Here is a 14,107-nt window from a genome sequence, read left to right on the forward strand (position 1 = left end):
CTATCGGCACTTTACGAACTATTTGTGATTTCATAGTGGATTGTCCGTCGGAATGAGGGACGTCAAAGAACACATTTGGCCACCGCGAAATGTTAAGACAGCTCATAGTGGCATAGTCGATCCAATCCAATGGGCTATCTGCTAGGATCCAAAAGACTATCCGTGAGTACAAAGACGATCAGACCGACCGTAAGCCAGCCCTAGCTGCACAGTACTACCCCGACCTGATGGACTATCTATCAAGTCTATGCAGAAGCCATGTTTTCGGCCATGCCACGACAAACCATCCATCACTCCATAATGGACTGTCCATGAAAACATAGTTTTACCAAACTTAGTTTTGACTTGATCAAGAGATCTAGGTTTCACCTGATCTAGAGATCTAGGTTTCACCTAATCTAGAGATCAGTGGATGTAACATCCTCGGTATTACGCCCTAAACAAATTATCAAATCATGTCATGAGCATCATGTTTATCTAATAATGCATGTGATGAAATGTGTAGATAATATTTTTGTAACTTAAGATGATCAATAAAAATGTTAAATCAGAAGCTATTCCATAACTTATATGTATCAAGTAGAGTAAAAAACTAATTTTTATTGAATAAAAAACACTATAGAACATATATGTAGCAAAGTTTGGAATATGAATTTTGTAGATGACAATGAAATACTTACTGTGGAAAAATAACATTGCTAGCCAATATTTCTAATAGCCTAGAAATACAACTTGGAATCAAGTTCAGCTCAAAGACTTAGAATATTTTTAAGTTTATAAACAAGACAATGCCATTTTTGGGAATTTATTTTGTGAAATCGAGTTAATAAGCGGTGTTGTGTTTTAGCTCGGGTTGGTAGCCTCACATGCCATCTTGAGCATGGTGAAGATGGTTTGGTTTCTAAAGCAACCGTTTAGTTGTTAAAGACGCTTTAAAAGGCGTGCACGACACGTTCTCGAGATGGCTCGCCGGGTAGATGCGGCCACCAAGCTCGGGCGCTCGGCGTCACCGCGCAGGTCACACATGCGCGCGCTACCATGCGTGGCCGGCCATTGCTGCCTCTGGCCTGGCTGTGGCCTAGACGCCGCTAGCCCCACCGTGCGGAGCTACTGTCGCCGCCTGCCCCGCCCTGCGTCGTGACAAATCCACTGTTGGCGCCATCACCTCGTCGTCGCATCCGCGCACTGCTACCCTGTCTCACGTTGCCTCTACCGATGCCACTACGATGCCATGCTACGTTGCTGTCGTTCGCTCTGCCACCACAAGCACATGGACTATCCCTGATGCGCTCGCGCCATCGCCTCGCCTTAATGGCGCTGCGGCCGCGCAGGTCACGCCCCCACTTGCCTCCCCGCGCGCGCACATGGTCTGGTCGCGTGTCGCGTAATGAGTGCACAGGCATGGTCGCGAGTCTAGCTGACCACTACCTGCCAAGGTGACGACGACCAAAGCTTGGACCCGTCCCTCTTTCCTTCTGTTGCCGCTGTTGGAGCCGCGCCAGTACATTAGACAGCGAGAGGTCATCTCCAATCAATTTCGCCCATCTATGGCCCCACCGGTGAGTTCTCCAGCTGCCCAACCCCACCCAGCCATGAAGCACGCACTACCAAGCTCCAATTTGGAGCTTTCCCCGTCGTCGGGCCAATAAGGCCATGATCGGTAGGTGCGGATGGCAGCCCTCCTATCGCCACCTCGAACCAATTCACCTGCACTACTAGCTTCGCCTTGCTTCCCTCTCCGCCTTGCGCACCCTAGAGGAACCGCTACCGCCTCCCCATCGCCGCCGACGTGACCGTGCCACCGCGGTGCACCGCCGTATGGCTCGGCCGCACGCGGCCACCCCTTCTCCACCATCCTCCACCCCAACCGTCACCTTTTCCTGGTCCACGGTAGTGTCCTGATGCTCACTCGCTAGGCAATTAGGTCCATAGCAGCCCCAGCTCACCGGGGTGGGTGCGCCGCACGCCGTGGATGGCCGCGCGTCGCTGTAGCTCGCTCCAGCGTGTCCCACCGCCCTGTGTTGCTGCTTGGTGTAGGCGGTTGGATCGTAGTTGAAGGTCGGCCTGACCAACCGGCCAGCGCAAGCCTCTAGTGGCTGGCGTGGTCGCATCGTGTCACCGCCCGCCACGCCACCATGCACTGAATCATTGGGGGTGCGTGCGGGTGAATTAGGGAAAGGTTGGTGGGTTAAGTGAGAAGGCCTGTGAGAGGGGAAAGTAGTGTTAGTACTTAGTTGTAATTTAGAAGAAGTTCGAGGCCTCTTTTGCATAAAGAGTCAGCACGCGGGCGCCTTGCGCGTGGGCTGCGGAAGCGGGCCGCTGCGTGCGTGCTATGTCACGTGGGCCACGCGGGAGATTCACTTTTCATTTTCCTAAGGAATTAGAAATAGTTTTCTAATTTAATTTTTGAGCTGATCTTTATTAATTAATATAAAAATCATGTAGGTCTCCAAAAATTATGAAACAAATTTTGTTAGGTTTCTAAAATTGTGATCTATCTGTTGGTATATTTAGTTCATGTTTATATGTGTTGACACTTGGAGCTATTAAATAGTATGAGAATGCTTAATATTATTAAATTTATTATTGTAGGAATTTTTGTGGTGAATCGGTGATAGTTTTGATCCTGAAATTTTTACAGCAATTTCATTGTATTATTATGTGTCCATTGTAATTTTTGTAGCTTTAGAATAGACTAAGCATTACGGTAGTTAAATGCTCTTTGTTTCAATATACATTAAATCACTAGTAGAAATAAAGATATATCCTTAAATTGCCAAGCTAAGGGTTTGTTAGTTGAACCCAACACTTTGCTTGATGAAGATGGTAGTTAGCTTAGTACCTTAGTCATTAGAGCTAGCTTAGTAGCTTAGTATGCGTATTCTTATTTTAAGAGTTGTTGTTGCCTAAATGCTAAGTGTCGCATCATCATCACATGCATGTAGAGAATGAGTTGGTGGATATAGAGACCACAGACGATCACAAGTTCGAGGAGATCGTCAAGGAGTACGAGGAGGAGATTCTCGTGCAGGAAGAGATCCCGGAGCCACCAACGACTGACTCAGCTGACACCACACATGCCTAAGGCAAGCTCCGGTGCATAACCCTTATTTTTTGTAATCACTAAATATATATATGTGATGTGTATTTATGTTACAGGAATTTTATGAAAACCACATGCATAGATATATCTATCCTATGAGTCTTACTAGTGCAGGTTCGAGTAGCTGCTATGCTTAGGTTTTTAGTAGTGTGAGTAACCTGCCGTTACTCACAATAGGTGATTATTATAATTACTCTCATGATAAAAATAATGAAATAAAAATGGAGACCGGGCAGGGATATGGTATGGGTTATGGTGGGTGTGATGAGTTGTGTCCCGCAGCAACGGGGCTTAGCTTGGTTACACTGTTTTCTCTGTCCATGTCGATTAAGGACCGTTCGTTGCTGTGGATGGTAGTCAGATCACAGACTTATTATCATGTGCACATACTTGCTTATGGGAGCGGGAAGGCTCATTACGCTCTTATCATGGGTTCCGACTCTTTCCGGACCGACTGATTGGAGGCGGATAAAGGTGGAGGTCTAAGCACCATACTGAGACCGGGTCTCAAGTGTGTGGGTTTAGAGTCCAAGTTTGGACGGAAACCTGGACCCTGTGATAGGAGTGGAATGGGTTGGTCTTGTTTGTGCCTGGGGCACAAACGGAGCGTGTGTTTCAGGATTACCAGCTGGGATACATTGGTTTGTGAATCACCTTTTCTATGAGACGGTACGACTTGGCTATGGTCTAGCGCCATAGTAAGAACTAGAATATAAAAGATGGTAAAATGGTTCTCATTGCTCAACCCTTGCTTGAAGGTAGTACAGGTGCTTACCTAGAATGGTTAGCTAATGAAGTAATCATGACTGCTAATTAAACTTGATCTTAAGGACGTACTTCTAGTAATGCTTTTCGCAAGCAAAAAGAAAACATCAAACCCATATTGCCTATCATACCCTTTAGAGTTAGGAAACTATTCCCACTAGTCGGGTAAGTCTTGCGAATACATTGTGTACTCAGGGTTTATTTTACCCTGTTGCAGGTGCAGCTTGAGGAGTAACTCTTATATGGATGATTCTTCTGGTGGACATAGACGGATCCTTGTATCGTTTCCGCTAGATATTTATTTTTATTCTGCTGTTTAATTATCGCACTCTGAACCCTGGTATTGTAATAAATAATTTTTAAGAACTCTTGTTGTATGAAATGGACTAAGTATTCTAAGCTCATACTCATTTTTGGATTCTAGAGGTAAAACGTGGATTGATTCGAGTTCTCCTGTGGGGTGTGCTCGACAGAACTGTCTAATGTAGCTAACTTTTGGAGTGCTTAGCGTCTAGTAAAAGACGAGCGCCTCCAAAAGCGTGTTATTTTAGGTGGTTCTGCCACAGTGGATCACCCTACACCCAACTACATCTAACCTTAGCTTCACCTACCTTATCCCCTAACCTAATTGTGTCCCCAAATCTTTCTTGTACGGTCCCATATCCTTAGTTTCTTTAAATCGCCCCAAGTCTTACCATCTTGCTCATCAAATATCATCACCCTCTTGAATCTCTCTCAACCGATCTCTATGGTTTTCTCTTGCAGGCTCAAACGTATTGGGAGGCACTAGCATAACTAGTCATGATACTTAAAATCCCTAATTTGGATAAATATATTGTTTCATGTACATTATATAGTTGCATGTCATATTCAGGATTTTAACCAATCTAATCTATTTCACTAATATTAGTTCGACTTTCACTTTACCTGTAAGGCCTTATATAATAAATCCATGGGGCTTGAAAACACTAAGTATGCTTAATTAGCTTAGAACCAGTACTCATGTTCATGAGTTATAGGCGGGATACACCCAAGTTAATCACCAACAAAAAATTATAATTGAGGGAATATGATAGGTCCTTTAACTTTGACTAGGGTGATAATAAACTTAACCTCAGTTATGAATCTTGCTGGTGAGAAATGATTCAATAAGGGGTAAGGCTATTGCTGGTGTAGGACCTCAGGTTAGCATAACTCACGGAGTGCTTAAGGACAATCTCTCTATTATAACATGTTGTACTAACACCCCCATATAGACCACATGCCATATTATGGACATGGCAAGCCTAGTGGCACCTTGTGGCGACCGGTTAACTGGGTGGGGTGGAGCATGGTGTAGCTAAAAGGTCTAGTACCTCGTCTAACCACCAAACCGTTGATGTGTGATTTGGGCACACTTGCAAAAGGTTGGGAACGACATGAGTCAACCCTTATCTAGGCATGGTTATAGAGGTTCATCCTTGTTTCTCATGTGGGTACAATTGTACATCTTTGTAGAGCTTCCTTTGAATGCGTGATCATTCTGAAAATGATCATGGTTGTTCCTGCTTCTAGTTTTAGAGTAGTGAGAGCTACACATGTTATTATCATCTTGGTTGCTAAATTGCTCACATGTTACTTTTTTGTTCTTCTTTTACTCAATACCAACTGGAGCATAGCATATCATGTTTAACCTACGCCATGTTTTTATGCAAATTATTAAAAAATAGCCTTTAGTTGACCATTGAGTACCTTTGTACTCGTCGTTAAGCTGTTTCAGGCCGTAGGCGAATACTTTGGTGGCCACTCAAGCTGTCATCGGGTGTGGTCGGAGGCAAAGAAATGGACGAGGTGGGTGCCCTTCTTCATTGCATCTAATCCTAGGAGAGTGACAACGATGTTACCTCAATGCCATAGATTAGAAGTTGAAGAGTACCTAGTTTTGGTTAGTCTTACCCTGTGTCAATGTAAAAAATTTAAGAATTAATCTTATTTTGTATGTGCTTGCTTGTCGGGATATTATCTTTCTCGTTGGATGACACTCGATGCGTGGTTACTATATGGGTACTATTGTGACTTGATCAAGTGGTATTGCGCTAGTGGACCTCATGGATGGTGACTGATGAGGACATGACACCTACAGATATGCCCGTGAAAGTTAAACATGAGGTGAGTTCGTTCTTATGTTTGCACAACGACATAAGAATTTTTTGTTACCTAATGTTGGCACTTTCAATGCGTTTAGGGAACATTTTGAGGATGCTAGGAACCTTAGAGAGACTTTTAACATGGCCTCGGTAACTCATAGGATGCGGATGCACCATGCTCAAGACTAGTGGTGGAGCTTGATGCAAGATGTAGGGGGCAATTTGTACCTACAAAATTGTAAAGTACTACTCTTTGTTCTTATGTAAAACTATCAGATCCAATGTACTATGTGGTTTGAAGATTAGAGCAAATTAAATAAAATATCAAAGCATATAAAGTTCTCTAAAAGAGTAACAAATGATCACAAGTGATAGCTAGATATCATCGAATTAGCTATACATAAGTTACGGATTTCATTGATCAAGAGTACTGAAGTAAATATACAATAGAAGGATCATAGGCAACTGTGTGCGTTGGGGATCGGCCCTGGATGAGCATGGTCACTGCATTAGGATGGGGCGTTGGCCCAGGCCGAAGACCAGTCGGTGGCCACGGTCAGACATGAGCTTCAGAAAAATCACCATGGCAATGGGGGGGGAGGCGATGACTTAGCATGGCCGCCCCAACCTGGCTTCGCTGGTGCTCAAGACCACCCATCTTGGGGTACAAGACCATCAAAGCAGAACATTATGTTCATCAGCAGCGTGACAATGCTTCATTAGGAAGACCGTAATGCATCCATCCGGAGTGCGATTGAGGTCAATGAGTATTTGATGGAAAGATCGTTTAATAACCTTTCAAATAAATCTTGTCCCACCTTAATATAATGTATGTAGATCGGTGGAAGTCATGTATGGAAGAAATGAAATCTATCTAGTGTGCGGAAAAGAAGGAAATCAGTCGAGAGTGTCGGTGGATGGAGGAATACCGCAGTTACCACTAGGTATAGGGGTAGTGATGGAGGATGGTGAAAAAACTGCAAGAGAGGGTACCGCGAGGAGATTGAATGACAGGAACGTGTAAGATGGCACTTATTGTTAGATTTAACTTAGATGATTAGTCTCTTTCCGCTCGATTAAATCGTCCAATACACTGTTGATCCATGCCAACTAATGTTGCTGAAAAGTCTCTCTCTCCGCCTGTCGTGTCGCGTTGTTTTATTACACACACAAAAAGTTCTCCGATGATCGAATGCGAGCGTGTCTGGCGCTAGCTCCCAGGCAGATAGATCTGACGTAGACAATCCAATCCGAGAGGGATTAATGGGCAACGATTATTTGTTGTTTTAGCAACACGGTAATTAGCGACGATGACACCACGTGCGCGTGCCTACTGTGCTACTGCCTGTAGTACGAAGAAATTAGTGAGGTGTCGCGTTCGCTCATGTCAGTCTCTCTCGCCTTTCCAGCTGCTGTTGCAGTCGCTTGCATTGGGATCCAGCAGCGATCCATCTCATTCTGATCACCCGAGGGAGGGCAACAGTCCAACACGCACAGTAGCATATACTATTATGTTGCCGACAATGCAAGCGGCGTTTTGTATTGCACGTTGGCACAAATAAACCACTAGAAACTACCAATCATGTGTTTATACTAGAGTAGTACTGGTACTATTCCCAAGTACTGTGACTGTTGTTTTCATCCGGTTCACGTTAGACTATCTCTAACATGGAACTCATATGGGCACCCAAACCCAAAATGGTTAGCAAGGGATCCAAAATTAGCTTTTAATATAGTATCCATACGGAAGACCTATTTTGGGTTACCCGAGAGGCACAAACCAAATATGAGCATCATCTCTCCTGGAAACCTATTTGCAGAAAGAATTCTCTTTTGGGTCTTTATTGGAGAAGATGTCGAATAAGTATTAAAACTTTTGTCTATAGCGCTACTCAAAAAACAAATAAATTTTATATTTTGAATGTTGTTGTTGAAGATAGCCTTACAAGCACGTTTGCAGGCTGGTAAAGAAAATAAAGATGCTTGGCAGGCCGGTACGTACAATGCCGGGGCCTGGCCTGGCCGCCTGTGCTGTCGACAGCCCAAGCATTTGGAGCAGAGCAGAGCCAGAGGAGAGCACAGAGTAGGGCAGGGCAGGGCAGGGCAGTGTCCGGCACAAGAGAAGACCCGTGTTGCGTCATTTCGACAGGACACTTTTGATCCACACTCCCGGCACGGCGCTCTCTTTCCCTTTTCTTATTTCTTATTGGAAAAAAAAGACCACCATAATGTTTCAAAAAAAAAAGACCATCATACGTAGAGTACACTTAAGAATCTTGTGGCAGCAGCAGCACCCACATTCATTAAAGGCACTCACTACTAGTATCAGATGTTAATTATTGCACTTGCACGTTATGTTTACTCGATTGATGGCAGATTGGCATGCATGAGGCGCTGCTGCTAGCTGCACTGCATGCAATGCAGGTCGCCAAATTTGACGGAGGCCGGCGGTACGAGGGGCCAGGCCATGGCCATCGCTCACACCACTCGATCAGTGTGTCACTCACTCTCTGAGTCTCTGCACCACACGACAAGGCGCGCCCCATGTGCTGTGTCGTCGCGTCCACCCTATCCCAGCTATATGCTCGCGGTCCAGTTTCCAGATGGATGGATGCATGTACAACTACGAGTGCATGCACAGAGCCACAGGGGATGGGGGGTACTACGTACGTCTTGCATGCACCATATTCGTTCCAGTTGTGATCCATCTCCACCGTTGATTGATTGTTTTGGTTACTTTTGTCTAATAAAAACGAAATCTATTTTCACGACTAATACATGCAGTTCAAAAGGAAACCGTTAATTATACGGCTAATGCTTCCTAAATTTACCTATGCTTTCACCAATGTATCACCTAAAAACAGGGCAAATACATCTCTCTCACACACACACACACACACCTCTGTGCTACTATGTGTGTGTGTGTGAAGAAACCGATTCACAGTGGTGTGCACAAGGAATTGTAAATCAAATCATGATTTTTTTTAATCCTAGACAAGGTTTTTTTTATTTTAATACCCTGATTAGTTCCTATATTGTTTAGCTAACAATGAATCTATGGCCCCTATGTATACACACATTTTTCAGTAAATAAAACTATTTCAAAAACTTCTATAATGCATTTTCTACTATTTTCCTTTGCAAGAACAAAATACGGTTATTAAAAGAAAGAAATATATTGAAAAGAAGATACGACTTTTCAAACCCACACACCTCGTCTCATCAAAGATTTCTGGGTCTTCTCCTTATCAAATGCGTAATGTATGTCATTCAAAACAGTACTTTCAAAACCATATTAATGGCATTATGGACCATATATATGTATGCATGTATAGGTGAGTAATATGATGTTACGTGAACCATTTAAGCATGCAAGGGCAAATGTGGTAGTGGGGCTGGGTGGGCTTGATCCGGTGATCCCGTCCTACTTGCTTCAAGCCCTTGAAATGTGTCCTTGAGCCTCTAATCCATTTTTGGAACCATAGAAGAGAGAAGGATTGGAGTTCGGAAGCTGAAGATAAAGCTCCTCCTTTGGTCCGAGTTTACGTATGATAAAGATCAACTCGTGGAAGGGTACACGGTGGCCGATTAGGTAAAACTAGAATCACTCGATGATCATTCAATAAGATCAACTAGCACCAGAGGTTACTCAACTAGCAATGTTTAGTTATCATAACAAATCAATATACCAACTTTTTTCAAATGAAGGATTGCATTGATTATTTATACGTACTAGGAACAATCCTCATAGTTGGGTGTCAACATAAATATAAATGCATGACACCATGTGGAAGGTCATCTCAGTGGAGTATTTGAGTAGCCTTCTTCGGTTCTTGGCAGCCACCAAAGCATGTGCAACTTCCACTGAGGGCAGTTCTAATGGTGATTTATGAGCTAACTTTAAGCATATTATTTCATATTTTAATTGAAGAGAGAGAAAAACTATCTCTGATCAAGAGCTAGCCTCATACACACATTCTAAGATTATGTGAGGATGTCATATGAAGCTATTCATGTTAGGAAGTATGCGCAAAAGGTTAGTATATTATAGAAGTTGTCTTAGAGCTAGTAATAACTAGCTCATATTATTGAGGGTGGCCTAAATGGCCATAACTGATGGCTTGCAAGTCCAAAAGATGCATTGTTACAGCTAAAAAAAGATGCATTGTTTCTTGCATTGGAAACTAGACTCACGTATATTAATTTCCAATGATATAGTAGTATACGAATGTCGAAACCACACATATTGATATTGTCTTGTCGTCTTTCATTTCTACTAGCAATAATTCTGCATGCTTCCTGTGACTTTATCCGTGCCCATCAGACCATCACGGTAAGCATAAATAGTAAAAATAAAACTTGTAGGACAGACGACGAGACGCATTATTAGTGAAATCTAGCTAAATGCTCGAAATTTGAACATGAATCATGCATGTTTTTGCTGCAGGCTGTTGGTGGCTGGCAAGAACCACACACATAGTATATTGTTTGTAAATAATGTTGCAATCAACGTGAATAGTTTTGTTGTTTTCAAATACGAGATTGCGTACAAATTGACAAAACATGAAGTAGAAATAACAAAGAATAAAAAAACTTTCAATAACAGTTTGTCCTTTTTTTATTTGAGGAATAATCGGTTCGCAGTGGCGCATGTGTTGCCCATTTTCACCGCATGCATGTGCCAGTGCCAGCTTCGTTCCCTACCGACAAAGCCTATATATATCTACCAATAATTCGTTAGTGGTCCGGCCGGCTAGCTAGGACTTGTGCAGCTATCGCCTATCGGCTATCGCGTAGGAGTAGGCCATCCATAATACGAGTGGACTGGACGCAGCTTCGCAATTATTCGGAGAGTACCCGGCTGTCGCTGGACGAAGCGGTGGCGACGAGGACGACCGACGACGCGACGGTGAAAAGACAGCGGCTATTAGCCCAGCGATTCTTCTATATTCTCCACAGCGGCTGGGCCACTAGTAGCTAGTGCCCTTGTCTTGTCAATTAATCCTTCTCTCACTAGTAGAGAACAGGCCTTTGATCCTCGACTAAAATGGGCTCTAGTCCCGGAATTTTTTGCCCCCGGGACTAGAAATACCTTTAGTCCCGGTTGGTGGCTCCAACCGGGACTAAAGGTCCCTGCCCAACGGCGACTGCGCCAGACAGAGGTGGCAGGGACCTTTAGTCCCGGTTGGAGCCACCAACCGGGACTAAAGGTATACTTTTACTCCCGGTTGGTGGCTCCAACCGGGAGTAAAGGTCTACTCCCGGGCCGTGGCTGCGCCCGGGGTTGGAAAGTTACCTTTAGTCCCGATTGGATCTATCAACCGGGACTAAATGTTCTCCCTTTATAAATCGGTCGTCTCCTCCTTCCTCCCCGAGCCCGAGCTCAGCACATTTTGAAGCTCACTGCAGTAGTGTTCTTGCTTCCTCCCTCCCTCCATTGTTCCTCCATCCATTCTTCGATTCCTCCGTCGATTCTTCAGTTGTAAAGGTTACCAATCTCATACTCTCATTTTTTACCATTTTCTTATGCCATTTTATTCACTATATATATTTATGGTTCTTTATTGTGGGTTTTTTTCATTTGTAAGCAATTTGAGCTCAAAATCACTTTAAGCTTGCATATTTACATGAAAGAAGGTTAAAGTATATATAAATATAAAGTTAGAAAATAGTTAGAAAATTATAGCAAATCCTTACTAGTTGAACTTGCGGACCGTGTTCAGGTCGGCGAGGATGTTCTCTGCTGAGCGGTAACGGACGTCAAGGAGGAGCTTTGATTCTACGAGGGAGAGCGATAACGGTCGTGGAAGACCGTGTTCCCTTCCTCGTAGAATCGGAGCTCTTCCTTGACCAAGTATGGTGCCGTCCGGTGGAGAAATCCTCGCCGAGCTGATCACGTAAGCAAGGTCAACTAGTACGGATGGTTATTTATTCACATGTCCCGATATCGTCGTAGTAGTCTGTCAATCACCGTACCTAAACGTAGTATATATAAATAAAAACTTAGAAAATAGTTAGAAAATTATAGAAAACCGTACTAGTTGAACTTGCGGACCGTGTTCAGCTCGGCAAGCATGTTCTCTGTCGAGCGGTAACGGACATCAAGGAGGAGCTTTGATTCTACGAGGGAGAGCGACAACGGTCGTGGGAGACCGTGTTCCCTTCCTCATAGAATCGGAGCTCTTCCTTGACCAAGTACGGTGCTGTCCGGTGGAGAAATGCTCGCCGAGATGATCACGTAAGCAAGGTCAACTAGTACGGATGGTTATTTATTCACACGTCCCGATATCGTCGTAGTAGTCTGTTATGTGTGTACATTCCCATTCTTCTGTTAATTTGCGGAAATATCATATGAATTACTTACCTGCCGCAGTAAAAGACGAGAACACAATGACCATTAAAAATATCATTGTTTAGAGATCTAGATAATTTTATAGTTTGTTAATTTTATTTGTTTATAAAAGAAGAAATTTATAGTGTATTAAAAAATGAGTATAGAGAGTAGATGGTAACTGCTTCCGGGTCCTCGGCCTCTCATGGGTTTCCAAAGCGACTTAGGCCGGGCCTTCCTCTCATTCCATGCGGCAAGTGTCGTGATGAGACGAAGATTGTGATGGAGTACCGAGTGAAGAAGGAGGGTCCCAACAAGGATCGTATCTTCTACAAGTGTCCGGATCGCAATGTGAGTTATTTTATCGTATTTAATGATTATGGTTAGTTTATACCTATTTTCATGATGGTTGTGATTAAAGTTCTAATTTTTTGTTTTAATTTCAGTGGGATGGCAGTGGACGATGTTCAGGCTTCTACTGGGAGGAAGAGTATGTTGAACTCGTGCAAAAATATCTTGCACAACAGGCAGATACGGCGGCTAATGAGGCAGTGATCCAGCCGAAGAAGCCCAAAGATGTTGCACAATCGGAGGATCTGTCTGTTTTAGTTGAGATTGGTCGCGAAATCCTTGTGCTCCTGAAATGTATTTTAGCTTTAGTTCTTTTAGTGGTAGTTGGGATTGTCTACATTGTAGCGATGCTTTCATAAATTTGTATCTTTTGTGGTGGCACGCATGTTGTATAAATAATTAATTATGATCTAGGTTTTAATATGATATTTATGTCATGTAATGCAGATGAGCCGTCATTGGATGTATAATGTTGATCGCCGCTCACAAGAGTTCATTGACGGCGTGCATTCTTTATTACGTGCGGTCGAGACAAACAAACGCGACGGTTTCATGTGCTGCCCATGTGCCATATGTAAGAATACGGTGGAATATCCTTGCTCAAGGACTCTTCATTCACACTTGTTCAAGTCGGGTTTCATGCCAAACTATATTTGTTGGACAAAGCACGGAGAAACCGGTGTTGTAATGGAAGAAGATGAAGAAGAACAATGGGACGACAATGATATTATTCCTGATGGTGCGTGCTTCAATGATACTGCAATGGGAGAAGCTGAAGAAGAGGTAGCCGCAGAAGATGAGCCGGCTGATGATCTTTGTCAGGTCATTCATGATGCACAAAGAGAATGTGAAAGTGAAAAGGAGAAGATCAAGTTCGAGCGGATGCTAGAAGATCACAAGAAATTGTTGTACCCAACTTGTGATGCAGGGCAGAAAAAGTTGGGAACCACACTAGAATTACTGCAATGGAAGGCAAAGAATGGTGTATCTGACAAGGGATTTGGAGAGTTACTAAAAATCCAAAAGAAGATGCTTCCGAAGTACAATGAATTGCCCGCCACTACCTACGAAGCAAAACAAGTTGTCTGTCCTATGGGGCTAGAAATAGAGAAGATACATGCATGTCCTAATGACTGCATCCTATACCGTGGCAAAGAGTACGAGAAATTGGATGCATGCCCGGTATGCCATGCGTCGCGGTATAAGATCAGGCGAGATGACCCTGGTGATGTTGAGGGCGAACGTCCACGTAAGAAAATCCCCGCCAAGGTTATGTGGTATGCTCCTATAATACCACGCTTGAAACGTCTGTTCAGAAACAAAGAACATGCAAAATTGTTACGGTGGCACAAAGAAGACCGTAAGGTAGACAATATGTTGAGACACCCTGCTGATGGGTCCCAGTGGAGAGCAATCGACAGAGAATTCCCG

Source organism: Miscanthus floridulus, chromosome 2 (genome assembly GCF_019320115.1).
Source record: "Miscanthus floridulus cultivar M001 chromosome 2, ASM1932011v1, whole genome shotgun sequence".
Taxonomy (NCBI): Eukaryota; Viridiplantae; Streptophyta; class Magnoliopsida; order Poales; family Poaceae; genus Miscanthus; species Miscanthus floridulus.